Source organism: Lasioglossum baleicum, chromosome 8 (genome assembly GCF_051020765.1).
Source record: "Lasioglossum baleicum chromosome 8, iyLasBale1, whole genome shotgun sequence".
Classification (NCBI taxonomy): Eukaryota; Metazoa; Arthropoda; class Insecta; order Hymenoptera; family Halictidae; genus Lasioglossum; species Lasioglossum baleicum.
This window is the reverse complement of record NC_134936.1, coordinates 3,674,674-3,695,682: the sequence shown is the minus strand read 5'-3', so window position 1 is coordinate 3,695,682 and position 21,009 is coordinate 3,674,674. Positions and strand designations below refer to the sequence as shown.

Below are 21,009 nucleotides of genomic sequence, written 5' to 3'. Positions count from 1 at the left end.
CACAATAATTGTTGCGCAAAATGCTTGATCGTGAACAGGCCCCTTTAGTTTCGTCAATGCCCAATCGTATTTTTAATATAATTAAAAAAAATGAAGGTTACACTAAATATTAAAATAGAAATAATAAAAAAACAATTCTTAATTTCAACTTTATCCGTGTAAGACGAAAATGACATTACAGAAATTTCGCAGTTTGTTCTGTGTAAAATTATATTTATGTTTTCTGTTATCAATAAATATTATACTTAGGTTTTGAAATCGGTGGAAATCTTTATGTAATCCCGAAATGCTACCAAATACAAATGTTTCATTGGTACGGTATAATTATAAGAATTCATTACAAAACACACACAGTGACTTTATAAAAATTTCGGTAAGTACTAGGGATTGCAATACCGGATTAAAAATACAATACCGGTATTCGGTATTTTTTTAAACGTTGTACCGGTATACCGGTATTAATACCGGCATTAGGAATTTTCATGAAGGTACAAAAACACAGTTGTTTAATAGAAAAAAACATTAACTAATTTATTGACTTCACACTTTTGAAATGTGATTGTAAAAAACATAATGTCATTAAGCCTTGAACGTATTTTTCTGCATAAATTACCTGCAGTTGAAAATGCTCTTTCCGCATCCACGCTGGTTGGTGGTACTGTTAATAATGAGCGATATACTTTCTCTAAATATTTGCCTTGAAGTCCTTCATCTTCTAACAACTCGGTCTCTCGTCTGACGGTTTTGGATAAATCTATTTTTTGTATTATTGTTTTTGGCAATTTTTTTATTTATAGCTAATTGTAATTTCTTCTCGGGAGACAATTCTTTTTCGATATTAACATCAACATAATCTTCAACGAATTCTTCTGGATAGGTTTGTGTTTGGTTTTCATAAATGTTCTTGTGGAAATTGACGACGAACTTAATTAAATTTGACTTTGTTAGCTTCTTTTCTTCCTTTCCGTTTTCTTTTTTAAAGTCGTTATAATTGTGTAAATACCTTAAAATATTTTCTAGTTCACTATGCCTTTCCTGTATACGAATTTTCAATGCACTGTATAATTCCTCAGACAGTGGCGTGTCCTGATCTTTAAGTGATTGCAACATAAAATGTATTGCTGCATTCGCTGTTAATAAGTTGGAATCCTTCCGACATAATGCTTCCACAGCCAGCTTTATTGGAAGCAGAGCTGATACAGTTCTTGATATTAAATCGAATTCACTATCGGAAAAATTAATTTATAAATTTAAGTCAATTAATGCTTTCTGAATTGGATTTTTTAATTTCAAAAATCGTTCCATCATTAATAACAAACTGTTCCAGCGTGTTTTAGAATCTAATATTAACATAAGTTCTTTTTTTATTTCAGTAAGTATATCTTTTTGTAAAACGGCATTTTTAGTCGGGAACATTTAAATATTTTAACAACTTTTCGAATTTTCTTAATTAGAGGAAGCAATCCTTGGTAAGTTAATATTTCGTCCTCGTTACTATTATCTTCGTCATATTCAAATGTGGTACTTTCAACAATTGTATTATTATTTTCTTCATTGTAACTCTCTTCGAAATCAGAATCAAAAGTTTCTAAATCCAGATTTCAGCGGCGAACGTATTTCAAATAAGAGTAGATGCCCCAAAAAAATATTTATTATTTATAGGTAATACCGAAAATACCGGTATTTTACCTTAGCAAATACTGGTTTCACGAAATACCGGTATTGCAATCCCTAGTAAGTACATCTTCGTTAAATTAAAATCAAATTAGTCCTCGTCGATGCCGTTCAGCTTGAATTTCAATTAAAACGTGCGCGTCACATCACTACAGCACAGGGTACAAAGTGGAGGAGTAAACGTGCGAAGCAATCACAAGTATTGATCCGATAGTAAGGTAACATCAGAAACAGCTGTATGGAAACACCATAAAACTGTCTTTCCGTTTGTGTTTGTGTTTATGTACAGTGGATCCAAGAAGAGTTTGAACACTAAAGATCCCATAGCGAAGAGGTTAATAAAGTTAAATATTTCACATTTCCATCGCTGTAAATCGAGTAATATGTTAGCAACAATATTATGTAACATGTGTTTTGAATTCGTCTCGATGTCTCTAAATATGGTAAAAAAATATGTGTTCCTATCTGTAAAACCCAAGGTGACCTCGATTTCGCCATGAGGACAGACTGTTTTCGACATTTGTTTTACTGATGTTAATTGTGCACTCCATACTCTGCAACTCTTGTTGTAAATTTCTTTTTTGTCAGATGGCTGTAAGAAGGAGAAAAATGGTGCGTCGCGCGCGTTAGAAGGGACACCCTATATATACGTACACCCCCGAAAATGGAGCTTCAGCCTGATCGATATTTCAGATTGGGAAGTACTAGTAGCTCTAGTAGCCCTTAATAGCTCTAGATTAAACTTCACATGACGTGAACTGGAAGTCTCTGAAAACTGGAGTAGAGCATGTGTCCATGTAGTTATCTATAATCAATAGACTGCGGATTTTATGTATTTATGACAAATAAATAAAAATAAATTTTTAAAAAATACCACGTTTTTAAAAATGACTAAAAAGTATAAAATACATTTTTTTAAAATACCACGCTTAAAAAACGGACTAAAAAGTATAACATAATGTTTTCCAGCCCCATACAGATTCCTAATCCCGTACAGAGCAAAATTTGATATTGATCGGATAACGGGAGAACGTGTCCCTGGGCCCTTAAACATTAATCCTTATGTAGCCAATCAAGATGTATAGATTATTTAAAACCTTTAGTATTCCACATATTTGCACAAATTCTCATTTTAAGACTATAAACTATAAACCCCTTATTAACCAGCAAAGAATGGACATCCAGAGAAATTTTCTAATATGATTAGAGGAACATTAACAAGTTATCGAAAGAAATTCTTAAAAATCTTTTTAATAATTAATTAAATGTTCATTAAATCGTTTCTCTCTAAATTATTGACTTCATCGAACCATATGCTGAACAAACCTTGCAGATCTGGACAGGCTACGTCTTTTATCATGTATTACATTTGTTTCTAGATATTTGATTAAATTTTAGAAAGCAGAATTTATTTTTGTACCTTTTGTATCAGGGGCAATTAAATTTAAAATATCATTTTATATTAATCTCGAATATAAATGAGCTAATTAAATAAAATCTTTTTTGTTGCATAAAGATTATAAATACAATTTGATGTGAAATGTAATTAAAATTTTTAGATATATAGTTTTTTTTAAATTAATTGAATTCATATATTTTAATATATATACATATACATATACATATACATATATATGTACTCTATTTATAAGATATAAATAATTTAGGTGATAAACTTTAAATTAATTATTCTAATTTTATAAGTTATAGATTTATATAATTAATTATATAAAATTTAATAAATTATTGAAAAAATTGATAAAATTTAAGCAAAATCAAAAAACTTTTTTGAAATATGAAGATTGAAGTGCGTTTTCATTATCTTTTATCAATAAACCGTAACAAAACAAAAACTGAGTATTTTTTTCAACTTGCGGAACTTACTATATTTTAATTGCGTATCATTTTACCGGACATTGTGTATATTTCCTTCATTGGAAGTCAAAAAAATTTTCTGGTCCCTGCTTTATCAGGGGTCTTATAAAGAGAACTACGTATCGAGAAGCCCTCTAAAATGAACCGTTAAATAAATGTGTAAGATATGCTATCTTTCCGCCTCGAAGTGTACGAGAGAATAATGCTGGAGATAATATTCTGAAATGCGTATGCATAAGCTTCCGTATCTTGTGATGACTGATAATTCGTGCTCAGCGGCTATGTTACTTAATAAATTGCACATATAGAATATATGTGATATGCGATGTTATCTTCCCAACCCGGAAGAGCGCACGAAATTAAGTGCACGCGGCTAGGCGCGACACATACACACTGTAGAATTGTAGATGTACTGTCATTCATGCAACGTCATTGGGCTCGAAACTGAAACGTCTCGAGTCACCGAGGCAGGGTTTGTGTTGACAATGCAACGCAGCTTCGTGCGATAGAGTCCAATACTAATTCACATACGGGGCAAAACAAAGAATGGATTTGGTTAACCTTTGGAGACGCTTTGACGATTTCATGGAACTCATGACCAAACCTATTCAAATCTTTATGTATGTATTATTAGGACAGCTCTTAGTTTCGACTTTTGAGTTGTACCAAATAATTAAAAAAAATCTGTGCAAAGTTTGAGTACCCACAGATAGCGGTAAATCGCGTCCCAAATGGATTAAACATTAAAATAATTAATTTAATTCTCATAAAATCGTTTTACTCGAATATCTTCGAAACTATTTACCGCGTCGAAAAACATGTTAAACAAAACCTGTAGATCTGGAGAGGCTGCATCTTTTATAACGTATTACTTTTTTCGTAAAACAAACGGTTTCCGAAAGAATTGAGGAAAACGGCGGACGAAATTCGCAAAATTTTTTCTGGAAATTGAAAATTGTGAAGTGTGATTTTATTACCTTTTATCAATAAACATTAGCGAGAATTGTGTATTTTTTTAACTTTACAGAACTTATTCTTTTTATTTGCAGATTTCTTTGCCGAAGATTATATATATTAATTATAATATCTTTTATAATAAAATAAATTTAAAATTTAAATAAATAATTAAGTAAAAAATTGTAATAAATCAATTTTTATAATTAAATATATATCTCAAAATAATAGATTTAAATTAATTAAAAGTAATTATTTAATAAGTTTTAAATTTAATTTAATGTTTATTTAATAAAAAAATTAATTAAAAATAGTCAATAAAGTCTTAAAAATTTATGAGTTCACTTTCTCAAGAATCGAGGTCTTACAAAGAGAACACTGTTTAGATAAATCGTCGAAAATGAACCGTTTAATAAATATGAGCAAATCCGTGGAAGCTCAAACTTTGCATAGATTTTTTTTTAATTATATGAAACAACTCTCGGGGGTGCCATAGAGAAAGTTTGACAAACATTTTTGACAATGGTACATAAGAGCCACCATACTGAGCACATGCGCGCTCTGTTCAACAAGAAATTACGAAAAAAGTCATGAACATTCTAAAGAACAAGAAAAAAGGGCGAGAAAATCATACGGTGCAAGATTTTGTTGGAAAAATTGTTGGAAATCATGCTCATATATGAAATATAATATAAATGTAATATTCTATATTATTTTTCTGAATATAAAAATTTTTAATATTACATAACACACTTATATACAAAAAAAGTAAAAATACATCGAAAAAAATTTATTATTTTTTTTAACTACGATGTACTATATAAAAAATTTTGCAAAAAGTTAAAATCAATGACCAACAATATTTCATTACTGAATTTTTATAAAACTAGTATCTGTGCAAAACTTCATTACAAAATATACATTCTTTTTTTAATTTTTGAAGATTTCCAATTCTTTTGACCATGTTTGCATAATCCGAAAAATCTGATAAAAATACACATTACTAATCACGCGCGCGCCGCGCGCGATGAGACAACTAGAATAACATAATAATATAAACGTGGTACTCTGAAAACTTCCATATGAAATCGGCAATTTTAACTTTCCGGATTTTTAAAAAATTAATTTTGCAACCAAAAATTCTGAAATAATTCACTGCCGTGTGACCAATTAGGTGGAATGTTCATGAATTTTTCCGTAATTTTTTGTTTAGTTGAACAGAAAAAATTGAGCATAATTCATTAAACCGTGCTCACTCTGTAACTATCCTTGCGGAAGGGATACTGACTCGAAACTTGTCACCGAAGGTTTTCTTCGGGGGCCCTATCGAATGGTGTGACCAAAAATCAATTTCGTTTCGGGGCACTCTCCACCATCTTATTCGGTCAAGCCGGATTTTTCAACAAAATAACGTTAACATAAATACAGTGACTCCCATTAATATTCGGATGCACTAAAAAAAAACGATAACTTTCAATATTGGACTATACGATTTAAATTTTTGTTTGGCAAGCTAGCGCAATTAATTGGTTTACTACAGGATGTAAAAAGAAATTTTTTCAAAAACTCCAATTGGTCGGAATTATAGAAAAAATTATTTAAATAAAAATAAAGTTTTTAAAAATACCACGTTTTTAAAACAGGCTAAAAAGGATAAAATAAATTTTTAAAAAACACCACGTTGAAAAAACGGACTAGAAAGCATAAAATATTTTTTTCTAGCCCCATACAGATTCGTAACCCCACGTTTTTCGTTTTAAATCTTACAAGTATTTTCATAGCTATTAAAAATTCACAATCACAAATTTTCAGGACTACCTGTACGGGGTTAGGAATCTGTATGGGGCTAGAAAAAATTATTTTATACTTTGTAGTCCGTTTTTTAAACGTCATGTTTTTAAAAATTTATTTTATACTTTTTAGTCTGTTCCAAAAACGTGGTATTTTTTAAAAATTTATTTTTATTTAAATAATTATTTTCTGCTTTTCAGTCTCGTATGTGTGAAATTTTACAATCGATTTTGAACATTTTGATGAGATTATAACAGAGACATGTAGTAAATTTCAGACGGTATTGCGACACGTCATATCGAAAACAAACGCCGTGGTAAAATGTCAAAGATAAAGGTTGACGGAGAATCTCGGTGTAACGGTTCTTTCGCTTGGTAAACAAACATTATAGTATAATAATAATAAGTGACTTCGTAAACACCGCACGGAGCTCGAACCCACACTGATTGTGAGCTCCTTCGATGCGAAGCGGGTCAGTGGAGTGGGTATGAGTCAGAGTGGGACGCGTAGTGAAGTAGGGAGCGCTGTCGCGCGGAGTGGGGATCGTTGAACGCGACACGTAAGACTACCGAGCGTCGCGCGTGGAGGTGTAACGGTTAAATTTAATAGTTTATATCTCCTAAACGCATAGGCTTTTAAAAAATTTTTTTTAAATATTGCATTATCATCCAGTTCTGGGCTATGTTTATAATTTCAAGTCTCTAGCTCATCGGTTAGTTAGTTTAAAATCAATTGCAAAATTTGTACCGAACAAACAAACAGACAAGAAAGCGAGCTAATAAAATACTAAAAGTTGCATTTTACAACTTTTTTATGTGGTCCTGTATTGAAAATTTAAAAAATATGTTTTGTAGATCTGTGTCAATTATATGCACTGTGAACGTTTAATCGAAATCGGTTGATGCGGGGAAAAACGACAGGCATTGAAAGATATAAGAATTCGTAGATACAGTCCGAAAATCGTAAATTCTTCAATTTTTACCATCTTTAAACTTTGTAGCTCATTGCAACGTCGACCGATTTTGCCGAAATTTTCAAAATACGTTTAATCCACACAGATCGACGAAACATATTTTCAAATTGTCAATATACGCCCACATAAAAAAGTTGTAAAATGCAACTGTTAGTATTCTTTCTACAATTCCGATCAATTGCAATTGTTGAAAAAATTTCTTTTCACATCCTGTAGTAAACTAATTCCTCTAGCTTCTCAAAAAAGTAAGTCTATATAGTACAGTATTAAAAAAGTTATCGTCTGTTTTAGAGCGTCCGAATATTAATTCGAGATGTGATCAACGCGACAAAAATATCAAGCAACGACAGACTATAACCCTGGGAAGGTCAAACTCAATGATTTATACGAGCAGCTTCCGGGGAGACGAGGATATACATAAATTCTTGAACAGTTTTGTTATACTTCTTTACTCCAATACGATTATATTGTGAAAAATGTGTACACGTCATAAATCGAGTAATATAACGTAAACTAGATTAAGGTTGAAAAATTCAAATGTTATAAAATTTGGTTCATGCACAAAAGTTTTTTGAGCTCGACGACATTGCATAAATGTATAATATGTAGTAATATCCCCCAACGCGTGTCGTATTCAATAACTATACATATGTCACATGAATATGGTACACGTGTCATACATTAGCACCGTGTTAGTCTCGCGCGTACGAATTCCGAGTCAAGTGAATAGCATTGTATAACTAATATCCTATGTAAAACGACTTCTTTATCTGCATGAAATTTTGCATTAAGGGGATAGCCTCGTTTCCAGGATTGCAAGTTAAATCGCTAGGTGAAAGAACAATCAAGGCCGCGATCACTCTCAAAAGTCCTATTTTTACGTTTGCGAGGCGTAATTTGCATTATTCGGCAACATCTAGCTGTCACAGCTTTATGAAAATAGCTACATGCGCAGCTTTATGCTTTCGGATAATGCAAATTACGCTGCCGAATAATGCAAATTACGCCTTGCAATCGTAAAAATAGGACTTTTGAGGGAGATTGATCTTTTATCTAGCGCTTTTAACCAGGGACCATAACTGTTACAACCAAAAAGAAAAAAAGTCATAGAATAACAACTATTTCATTGATTAATAGTTTAGCTGGTTTTGATAAAGATGGGAGTCTATATTTCTGATTTTCCTAGTAATCTCGGTTTTTATTTTTTTTAACTACGGCGCACCGAACCATAAAATCTGAAAAATTCAGGAACAATAACTATAACAATATATCGGTACTGTAAAAATATAAATGTTGTCACTGTAGAACTTCGTTGTGAAGTCTGCATTTTTTTCGATTTTTTTGAGGTTTTTAATTTTTTACAAGCAGGATTTTCAATTTAAAAATCTGAAACCATTTGCAGAATATGTATTTGGGTCCTTGACATGTGTGAGATTTTTCTCAGAATTTCTAAACATCATTAACTAGGAAAAATAAGTCAAAAACTGGTTTTTCTGTTTTACCCCATAAGTACCCTCCCGATCGAAATACAGGGTTGAAATTTTACTCGGTACATTTTTTCTTGATGCCCTATCGAATGACCGATCGTCGATATAATTCGGCTCAATGGCACTTTTCACCATTCTATCCGATTATTATTCGAGTTCTTTTGGATAAGGTATAATGAGTAAATAAGTATTAATTTGTGACCGACGAATAAGTGACCACGGAATAAAATCGCGCGCGCGTTATTATCTGCTCCTACGCCTACGAACGGCGGGAGCTACGCGTGAGTCGAAAAGTGAGGATCGGGCGGAGCGTCCGCAATGCCCTTCTTGCCTCGTTCCCGTCCCGCTAGTTTACACTCTTTCACTTTACAGTACGTCCCATTTTTGAGACGGAAAGTTAACACTTTACCTACCGCAAGCCTACATATTAATAGGATTTTCAATAATTGTGCTGTGCTAAATTTTCTTTTACATTGCATCTTCAATGAAACTATTAGATGACGTTATTGAGGGTGACTTGTTAGTTCACAATGAAAATTGGTGTTGCTATTGAAGGTTCCATTAAAAAGTGTTCAGCCATGTACCATAGGTTTTTCAAAATTATGCAATTATAATCACCGGTCGGTAATGTGTTAAAATCAGTCACAAATGAGGATTATAAGTAACCGAAAATTTTTCTCTTGTTGGTAAATGTTATCGTCGAGAGATATTCATTTCGATCACTTATAACAGTTATCAATGAGAGAAGTTCATTTCGATCACTCATAACAGTTATCGATGAGAGAAATTTATTTCGACCGCTCATAACAGTTATTCGATTAAATAAATTTATTTCGATCGCTCATGACAGTTATTGATGAAGGAAATTTGTAATAGTTATTATTAAATAGTACAACTTTCAAATTGTAGACAATCAATAATTTCATAAATTTTTTATTCGTAAAATTATTTGCTACAATCAAAATTTAATGTGGCAAACAAACAGATTTTGCGTTGTTCGTATGGTGTGCTGATTCGTCTCGTTGTACGAAACCTTCTCAATGAATTTCACAAGCGTGCTCCATCCGAAAAAGAGTAGAAACTCAATAAATACATAAGCAACCAAAATGAATTTTCTCATCAATAAATTATTATGAACAAGTGAAATAAATTTCTCTCATCGATAACTGTTATGATCGATGGAAATGAACTTCTCTCATCAATAACTGCATTGAGCAATCGAAACAGTTTTTCTTCATCGATAACAGTTATCGTGGAGGATCCAATTTTTTGAACACTAATAACTGTTATTTGTAACCAAAAAGTATAAAAATCGATATTTTTAATCATTGTGTTCTTCGAATTTTTTTCTTTATATTTTGTGTACATTATCTTAAATTCCAATAATAATCATCTTTTTATTCATGATCTTTATCGTAAAAAATTTTATAATAACTGTTATTTTTGGTCCCTGCTTTTAACTATTGAAAAACCACATCTTTGCATTCCTGGAAACCAGAGTCTACCCCTTTGAAACCGTTGTCCATGATTTGATCGTATTAAGAATTTTCTGCATTTATAAACACAATTTGTAAACACAATTTGAAGAAGTGGACATATTAAAAAGATTTAAAGACACCAGCGTACTGGTTTCAGCTTAATCGGACAATTAAAAGAAGAAAGACATTTTTATTTCGCTCCTGTGTTTTGCAATCAATGCGAACATATTTTATTTTGCATAAAGATTCGCACACAGTCTAGTCATAAAAGTCCTATCACCCATTCAAGCTAAATTGTTTTCTTGAAGTTGAACCAAACGAATGAGTTTTGTTTTTGGAGAAGTTGTATGAATTAATGTATTAGACGATGTATAACAAAAGTGTTGAAAAATAGCAATTAATTTGGAATTGCGAAAAAAGGAATAGAGGTCACTTTTTATAAGCCTTTTATCAGCGTGGTCCAATGACTTTATCCACCTCGGATATTTCCATTATTTGTAATAATTTGAAGAAATGAGATGAATACAAAACTTGCATGGTATGGAGCGGGAAATATTGCTATGCTAACTGTTTACGTGAAAGTGTTTCGGACAACTCAAGGTCACCTTGATTTCTTGCTATGGTATGACCCACCTTTTGTATCGTGAATCGATAGAGTATCAAATTCTGCGTATGTCCTAACCCTAATACAATAGTTAACGAAATGTTATGAAAATATAAATAAATAAATAATAAATGTTAAATGCTTTCGGCGCAACGGTCCGATCGTTTATTACTAATTATGAAGCAATTTTGCTAATTATCAAACAAAATCAACGTTTCGATCCTAGTTTGGATCCTTAAGATTTATTTGAATCACGTCTGTAAAGTAAATATGTTATAATAATTTCAGAAACTATTGAATGATTGAATATAAGGAATATTGTTCATAAAAACTCGCTCACTTGCTTTGGGGAAAATAAATTTTGTCAAGATAGTGATGTAAGAACTTATTGAAAACGATCTAGGTTATATCTATCAATATAAGGCGGTAAATTTGAAAAGTCATAGTATGTTCTTGAATCCACTCTTACGAATATACCTTGATGGTAAATCGTTATTAACATTCCACTTTTATTGCAATCAGTTACATACAGTTAATTGTATGTGAGAAACAGCTAGTTCAAAAATTTTTTTTTATTATAGATAATGACAAAAGTAAGATTTATTGGAAAATAAATAAACTTTTGCGATCATCTAATAATCAAAAAAACATGGCTGAAAACATCGAAATCAGTTAACTTTGTCATAAACTCGAAAGAGTTAAAAATAGTAAAAATCGCAGGTTTTCTACGACATTTGATCTATGCAATTTTCAGCATGTATATAGAGTACAAAAGAAAAAATAATTTTTAAAAATTTCGAAGCAATCAACATTGAAAAATTGTTAGGTTCTCATGTAGTACAGGATTTACAAAAAAATAGAGGCAAGTAATCATGAAACCAATTCTTATTGTTAGAGAGCGAATTTTATGCATTTATAACAAAAATTAGTCAATGTAATTTTATACAGTAAAACCATTTGAAGAATTCAAAACTACTGTTATATGTATATATCATTTTCAACCTACTAAACATATTAAGAAAGAAAATAAATTTCCATTTCACTCCAGTTTGTTGCAATTGTAAAAGAAACACCTTGCGCTATTATGACGCGCGGTCGTCGCCCCATATTTCGTCACAGGACAAACAGCGGCTGTGTTCCCGTTTATAAATTTTGGGAATAGGTTCTTTTTTACCACGTTTTTATTAGCTCGCTTTCTTGTCTGTCTGTCTGTTCGGTACAAATTTTGCAATTGACTTGAAACTAACTTCCCGATGAGCCAGAGACTTGAAATAAACATAGCTCAGAACTGGATGACAATGCAATATTAACAAAATTTTTTACTCTTTTTAATTAAAACCTTTTTAATTTAAAAAGGCCTATGCGTTTAGGAGATATAAACTATTAAAAATTTAACCGTTACACCTCCCCGCGCAAAGGAGCTCAGTGTGCGTTCGAGTTCCGTGCGGTGTTTACAAAGTTACTACGTATTATTATGCTATAGTGTTTGTTTACCAAGCGAAAGAACAGCTACACCGAAATTCTCCGTCGAAGCTTTATCTTTGACATTTTACCACGGCGCGGCGTTTGTTTTCGATATGACGCGTCGCAATACCGTCTGAAATTTACTACATGTCTCTGTTATAATCTCATCAAAATGTTCAAAATCGATTGTAAAATTTCACACATACAAGACTAAAAAGCAGAAAATAATTATTTAAATAAAGCAATAGTAAATTAAATAGTAAATAAAGCAAAAATAAATTTAAAAAAGCAATTAATTTTATGAATAAAAAATTTATGAAATAATTGATAGTTTACCATTTGAAAGTTGTACTATGTAATAATAACTATTACAAATTTCCTTCGTCAATAACTGTTATGAACGATCAAAATACATTCCTCTCGTCGACAATCGTTATGAGCGATCGAAATAAATTTTTCCCATCGATAACTGTTATGAGCGATCGAAATATATTTCTCTCATCGACAACTGTTATCAATAGACTGCGGATGTTTATGCAAATGCATATTTTTATAGAAAATGGGTAGACAAATGGGATCTGGACAGAAATTTATGTCATGATTAGATGATTCCAAAAATATATTTTTTATTTTGCATATTTTGCATACAGCAAATGTTGTGCATAGTGCATGTTATTTGCATATTGTGCATATTTTTTGCGTTTATCTCATGTAATAATAATCAATAATAAATTGCTATACAGCTTGCCGTTCTCTGTATGAACACGGCCTAAGTTCTCTTAATACAATTAGACAGTTAATAATATTATTATATTGTTAATAATAATAATAATTTTATCCCAATATGATACATATAACATGTGTAGCACACAGATTGCACAGGATAGCGGAGGAAATACGAATACACTTTCCTTTGGTCAATAAATTAATAGCTTCTGTATATACAGGGTGTCTCAAAATTAGGTCCGGAGCCGAAAATGGGAGGTTCCTGAGATCATTTCAAGCGACATTTTCCTTTGAAAAAATGTCGTCCGCGGCTTCGTTAACGAGTTATTAACGAAAAACACGGACCAATCAGAGCGCGAGCTAGACGCGTGCAGCCCGGCGCGCCGGCAGCCGAGTGTCGGTGGCACGCCGCGATGTCGTAACGAACAAAAGTTTCTCGATTATGTGAATCCTCGCCAATTTCGATAAGCTTTGGATATGTTGTCAATACCATGATTCTGAACAACATTTCCCTTTACAGTTTCTGTCGATCTGCTTTAGTTTACGACATTATTGTAAAAATTTGTAATTGTAAATCGATCGATGTACTATTTCCTATCCGATTTCGATAATATTTGGATATGTTGTCAAGACCATGATTCTGAACAACATTTCCCTTTACAGTTTCTGTCGATCGGCTTTAGTTTACGATATTATTGTAAAAATTTGTAATTGTAAATCGATCGATGTACTATTTTTTATCCGATTTCGATAATATTTGGATATGTTGTCAAGACCATGATTCTGAACAACATTTCCCTTGACGGTTTTCGTCGGTCGGCTTTAGTTTACGATATTATTGTAAAAATTTGTAATTGTAAATCGATCGATGTACATACTATCTCCTCGCCGATGTCGATGAGCTTCATTTCAAAGGAAAAAGATATTTAAAACATCGAATTTATAACATATTTCAAAGTCATCGAAATCGGTGAGGACCCACATCATCGGCAACTTTACCCGAACGATAGAAGAAGCACAAACTTATTGAATTAAAAATCACTTATTCAGCCGTAAATCCATTTGACTACCACATACAACCACCACACTTTTACATAATCTTCGAATCGGTGTTTTCGAGAATCATATGATTCTCGAAAAATCAATGCCATATGATTCTCGAAAAATCAATATCTCCTTGGGAACGATTTCATTTGTTTTAAACGACGCCTTCATCGAATACATTGTACGCCGGGAGAGCACAGTTTCGCGCGTCATCGCGAAGAGCATCGAACTCTTTCCGCGTCGGAGTAAGTAATTTCGTTCGCTATCGATACGAGTTATAAAAGTGTGCTACGAGTTCAACAATTATGTAAAAGTGTGGTGGTTGTATGTGGTAGTCAAATGGATTTACGGCTGAATAAGTGAGTTTTTAATTCAATAAGTTTGTGCTTCTTCTATCGTTCGGGTAAAGTTGCCGATGATGTGGGTCCTCACCGATTTCGATGACTTTGAAATATGTTATAAATTCGATGTTTTAAATATCTTTTTCCTTTGAAATAAAGCTCATCGAAATCGGCGAGGAGATAGTATGTACATCGATCGATTTACAATTACAAATTTTTACAATAATATCGTAAACTAAAGCCGATCGTCAGAAACTGTAAAGGGAAATGTTGTTCAGAATCATGGTATTGACAACATATCCAAAGCTTATCGAAATTGGCGAGGATTCACATCATCGAGAAACTTTTGTTCGTTACGACATCGCGGTGTGCCACCGACACTCGGCTGCCGGCGCGCCGGGCTGCACGCGTCTAGCTCGCGCTCTGATTGGTCCGTGTTTTTCATTAATAACTCGTTAACGAAGCCGCGGACGACATTTTTTCAAAGGAAAATGTCGCTTGAAATGATCCCAGGAACCTCCCATTTTCGGCTCCGGACCTAATTTTGAGACACCCTGTATAAAACAAATATTTTTATAAGTTCCACGTAGAATAGAACAAAGAAAAGCTGCCAAATGTTCCTTTACCACCAGAAGCGATCGTAACACGATGGGGAACGTGGATAGAAACGGCGATATTTTACGCAAACAAATGTGCATGTTATTAGGGAAGTAAGTAAATATATTTGGTAATATTTAAGTTCATTATAAGATTAAACGAATTCTTAATTTTGTGCCAAATAGTCAAGTGTCTCCTTTATTTCCAGATTGTTAAATCCTTCAAAGAACAAAGTGTACTTGACATGTATGAAGACAGCCCAAGAGAAATTATAAAAAATGAAGATTTTATTGACGATTTAACATTTATTGAAGCTAATTTTTCTACTTTGCCAGTTACAATATCGAAATTAGAATCGAATACATTAGCATTAAAAGTTTCAATTAAATTAGTTACAGATTTTGCGCAAAATCTAGATAATGTACCTATTGGCTGTGGAGAAAAAAAAGCAAAATATTGGGTATGGGAATAAGTTTCCGCCCTTTTGGAGATGTCGTTGTACTTAAGTACCGATCGCGTATTTGATGGAACGTAGTACATGTTTTTAAAAGGTCTATGTCTAAGCTTCAAAACGCAGTTAGTGGCAATTGTTTCAAGCGTGAACAGCAGTGAATTTTTCGCGTGAAAAATGTCGACTTTTGTTGCAAGTAAGCAGCATTTGCGGGAAGTCATGTTGCATTATTTTGTTTTAAAGAAAGGTGTTGTATATTTACTACATATATTTATTATATATTTACGGGGACGATGCTCCATCAAATACAAGATTTCGACGTAAGGGCAAAGATTGCGATGGTGTGCCAAAAAATTCGAAAATACAGATTTCCCAACATTTATATGCTTCTTTTCAACAAAAAGGGGCGGAAACTTATTCCCATACCCAATAAATATGTTTTTCAGAAAAATCTAGGATCTCAAATATTGTCTACACTTAATAATAGTTTAAATGATTAAAATACCTACAGTACGAAGGAAATAAAAGCACGATACTGGAAAAAGTATAAATGTGCCCCTATCATATCTTGTAATATTGAAAGGACATTTTCAGCATATTAATTAATCTTATCTGATAAAATGCACCAATTGACTGTTGAAAATATAGAAAAAATTAACATTACATTTTGTAATGCCAATTACAAGCAGTATTAATAATTATTATACAACTACTCTACATACAGATATACAGTCAGCGGCAATATTAAGTGGTGGACACCCTTAACAATCGCATAACTTTTTAAAAATTGGTCCAAAGGACTTGAATTTTTTTAAGATGCTAGACCGGCTAGATCGCTAGAGAATAAGTAAACAGAAATTTATTAATATTGCAATTGGTAGGAATCGTACAAAATTTAAAAAATTATGTTTTGTCAACTTTTTTTATCCGAGTCTGGAACGATAATTTAAAAAATGCGTTTTATAGATTTCGGTAACTTATATACATATTGAAAATTTCATCGAAATCGGTGAACATTGCAATGAGCTACAATACAAACGTTTAAAGATGATCACGTATGGGTGAAATGCCCTGGCAAAGGCTGAAAATCTGCGACATTCACCCTTAAGCTCTCATCTTTAAACGTATGTAGCTCATTGCAACGTTGACCGATTTCGAAGAAATTTTCAGTATGCATATAAATTACCGAAATCTATAAACGCATTTTTTAAATTATCGTTACAGGCCCACATATAAAAGCTGCAATCTTAAATTGCAATCTTAATAAATTTCTGTTTACTTATTCTCTAGCGAACTAGTCGGTCTGACATCTTTAAAAAATTCAAGTCCTTTGGACTAACTTTTAGAAAGTTATGCGATTTTTAAAATGGCCACTTAATATTGCAGCTAACTGTATAAAATTTGCATAAACTTCCGCAGTCTAGTTATGAGCGACCGAAATAAATTTCTCTCATCGATAACTATTATGAGTGACCGAAATAAACTACTCCCATTGATAAAAATTATGAGCGCGATTGAAATAAATTTTTCTCATTGATAACGGTTATAAGTGATCGAAATGAATTTCTCTCAACGATAACATTTACCAACAAGAGAACAAATTTTCGGTTACTTGTAATCCTTATTTGTAACCGATAACTATTATGAGTGACCGAAATAAACTTCTCCCATTGATAACAGTTATGAGCGCGATTGAAATAAATTTTTCTCATTGATAACGGTTATAAGTGATCGAAATGAATTTCTCTCAAGGATAACATTTACCAACAAGAGAAAAAATTTTCGGTTACTTACAATCCTTATTTGTAACCGATACTATTTTAGTCGATGAAATACTTGTTATTCCATGACGTTTTTTCTTTTTAGTTGTAAAAGTTAGGGTCTCTGCTTAAAATAGTAGGGAGTTGTTGGCAACAAAGTCGAAAAATAATACAAACTAATAAATAATAATACAGAAAATAATAATACAAACTGCAAAACTATGCGTGTAGACTTTTCTATTAATTCTTAACGTTTCTATCAATACAATTAATTCTATTTTGTTCTTACGTAAGATTTCAACGTACGTATACGAAGAATGCTGTGAAATTGTATTTATAACACGAATTTACAAACGAACTAGGGCATAACATCACACGTTCTTTTATACGGAGTATAATTTGCATAGGTTTATATATAATAATATAAAAAGTAATAATCTTTTAACACGAAAATAAATTTTTCTGTGCAAAGGTCTAAAGTACATTAGAGATGCGCAATACGCGCGACGTGCACGCAATAGAAGTCAGTCACCGACTGTCGCATTGTCACTTGTCTTTTCGACTATGTGGACGGTAACTACACGTAAAACATGTGCACACCGTGATGCACACACAGACACAGGGAAATCTACAGCGTTTGTCACAAAACAGGTTATGTAAATAACATGAACCTATTGACATAACAAATGCATTCACGTAATAAGAGATTATGTTGTCAAGTTAAAAAATCCTATGCTTTCCCATATATTTTTTAACTTGTCGTATATTGATAAAGGTATATGCTATACCTTCCATTAGGCTTGCGGGACCCGCCAAAATGACGGGTCGTAATATTTTTAATTTATAAGTAGAGAGAGAGAGACTGCGGATTTTATGCATTTAGGACAAAAATGGGTAGGTGCAATTTAAAACGATAGACTAATTTAAAAAATTTAAGAACATCTCAATGTATTAGTTGCAGCTTATGAACATTATTAAAGAATGAAAGAAATTATTACTTGGCCCTTGTTTGTTGTAGTTGATGCAAACAATTTTTATTTTGCATAAAGTTCCAAAGTCTATTTATAAGTATCGAGATTGTAAATTATTTAACATAAAAATTTCTGTGGGCATATTATGACACATTCTTGTTATTTTCATAGAGTTTTCAGTGCTTCGTAACCGTTTGCACTCCTTTGTCGAGTGTGGCGTGTAACTCGACATCAGTGAAGGAGAAATGTAAATAAAACGAGTTCTCATATGTATTTGGTTCTCCCTTTATGTATTTAATTGTATTATTATTTAATCAAAAACAAGTATAAATTCCACAAATAGAAATTACAACAAACTTTGAGAGCTATTAATAAATGTTAAATGCTTTCGGCGCAACGGGTCGATCGTTTATTAAATTATGAAGCAATTTTGCTAATTAATTATCAAACGAAATCAACGTGTCGATCCTAGTCTGGATCCTTTTCAAGATTTATTTGAATCGCGTCTGTAAAGTAAATATGTTATAATAATTTCAAAAACTATTAAATGATTGAATATAAGGAAAATAAATTTATAATAATTGCGTGGCACGTGTGTTACGTGCGTCGGACATGCTTGTTGTCAAGACACTGATGTAAGAACGTTGAAATTATTATAACATATTTACTTCTCAGACGCGATTCAAATAAATCTTGAAAAGGATCCAAACTAGGATTGAAACGTTGATTTTGTTTGGTAATTAGCAAAATTGCTTCATAATTAGTAATAAACGATCGAACCGTTGCGCCGAAAGCATTTAACATTTATTAACAGCAAATACGATCGATAAGAAGAAACATATTTAAGAGCTATATTTAATATAATTAGTGAACAACTTTGTTTAAAATCAGTAGCAGTCAAGGAACTGTCTTTTGAAGTAAAGTTCAAATAAAATTGAAAAATAATTCGGAGTGCAAAGGGTTAACCTTGTTAACCTTCTGTGTACCTGATCTGTGCAGAAATAAAAAATATCACATCGTTCAATTAACAACTTTTTCTATTTCAATAATTTCACTTGTGCAATTAGAATAGTAAACACAGTTACGTTGAAGAAATTCTAATAAAATTGTTTGGAGAATGGAAAGTTGAAGTTTGTCAGGTGATCAATATCAAAGATCGCGATCTTCGACCCTGCTATCGAGACCTCGCCGATCGATGTCTACGACTCTATCTCACCGGGTTATTATGTAAACGTCCTTAGACTTCATTTCGAGGAGACGATTTAAACAGTCTCCATAAACGTTTTCTTGCGTTACAATTTGAAGATCACGCGACCGTGTAAGTACATGTAGGTGCCTTTGCTAGAAACGTCCTTCACATCTTTCCAAATACATATTTCAAACCTTCAATCTCTAATCTGGATGTACCGAGAACTAACCACAAAATATTTGATAACAAATCTCGGCAAACATAAAACGTGGAACACATTTATTTTAAAGCTGGATCGAAAGAAGAAGCGAGTAAACGTAATGGTAATGTTAAAATCAAAATTTCACGCCCGCGCGATTAATCCTTGTGTCGCGATGACACACGTCACGGTTAAGTGACCCCCGTGGTCATGCGAATTCATTAGGAAATATTAATTGCAGATGTAAAATTGATGAGAAACGTGTACGAAAAAAGGGAGGAAATATCTACTACGGTTTCATAGTAAAGTCACAAAAGCATGGGTTCAGGTTTCTCAGCGAATTTGGTCTGTCACTTTGCACAGCCACAAAGAATTGTCAATAATTGGTGCGGCGAGAGAGACGGCGTAAAATTACAGCTGTCACGGTTGGGAATGAAGTCGGCGCGTAGACGATCTGACACAACGGAACGACACGAAAATATGACCAATTTCAGTCAAGAATTCATGTACTTACGTTAACGCACACCGAAGACGAGAAAAGCCAGACCCCGTCCGGCTGAAGTCTAAGCCGTACTGAAGTCCACGAGCATGTCGACCAGTCGACCAGCTCTTACTGGCACATGCGTTCGACCTCTACAAAAATAGAGGTAAACGTGATTGGCGAACCAATCTTAGTCCGCTCGTATCATAACACGAGTTTCTACAGTTGATTGAAAACATTGCCATCTAGTGGTTATCGAGTGTATAATTTCGTCGTCTCCACAGACCACCGACGAGATACTATTTCTCGTCGGTGCACAGACTTACGATCGATACAGACGTCGCGTGCAATGGAACTTTCTGTCTGCGGTTCTGAATTACCGACAGCGTCGAAAATGCGGTAGTGCCACCATATTCAAAATATTAGAGCATATTAGAGTGTGTAGACCCGAGTTGGGCAAAAATCAACTAAAAATTAAAAATGACTAATAGTCTGATTGATTGTTAGTCAAAACTTAAAAAAAGTAAGTTAAAACTTTTTGATTTGTTAGTCATAACTACATGGCACTAGCTTTAGTCACAACTCTAAGTAATCGTTAGTTATTGCTTATTAGTTATGATTAATCATTAGTTAGTTTAAATGATCAGTCATCAATCTTTAGTCATCAGTCACTATTGTGCGATTAACATACATTAATATGTATACTTAAACTATAACGGAATTTGCAGTGACCAAACGTGTCATAATCTGTATTTTATATGTTTATAAATTAATACGATATTTTTTTGTTATTATTATGTCTTATTTTAACTTATACATAACCATTTTTAGTCATAGAGAAATTCTGAGTGCGTATTTAGTCATTAGTTATGCCACTATAGTCAGTATTCAATATATTCATCCTTAATAAAAATTTAGTCATTATTCATTACGCTCAAATGCAAATGAAT

General features: G+C 32.6%; 1 protein-coding gene across 3 annotated transcripts in view; it reads right to left on the bottom strand.

The window, feature by feature from the left end:
• Nucleotides 1-20,249, bottom strand: part of Pcb (Pyruvate carboxylase) — a 152,355-nt gene extending 132,106 nt beyond the window's left edge. For all 3 annotated transcript variants that reach the window (XM_076429319.1, XM_076429322.1, XM_076429321.1), the window contains exon 1: nt 20,093-20,249. The gene's annotated coding sequence lies outside the window, so the exon portion shown is untranslated. The remainder of the gene's footprint in view (nt 1-20,092) is intronic.
• Nucleotides 20,250-21,009: the final 760 nt, after the last annotated feature.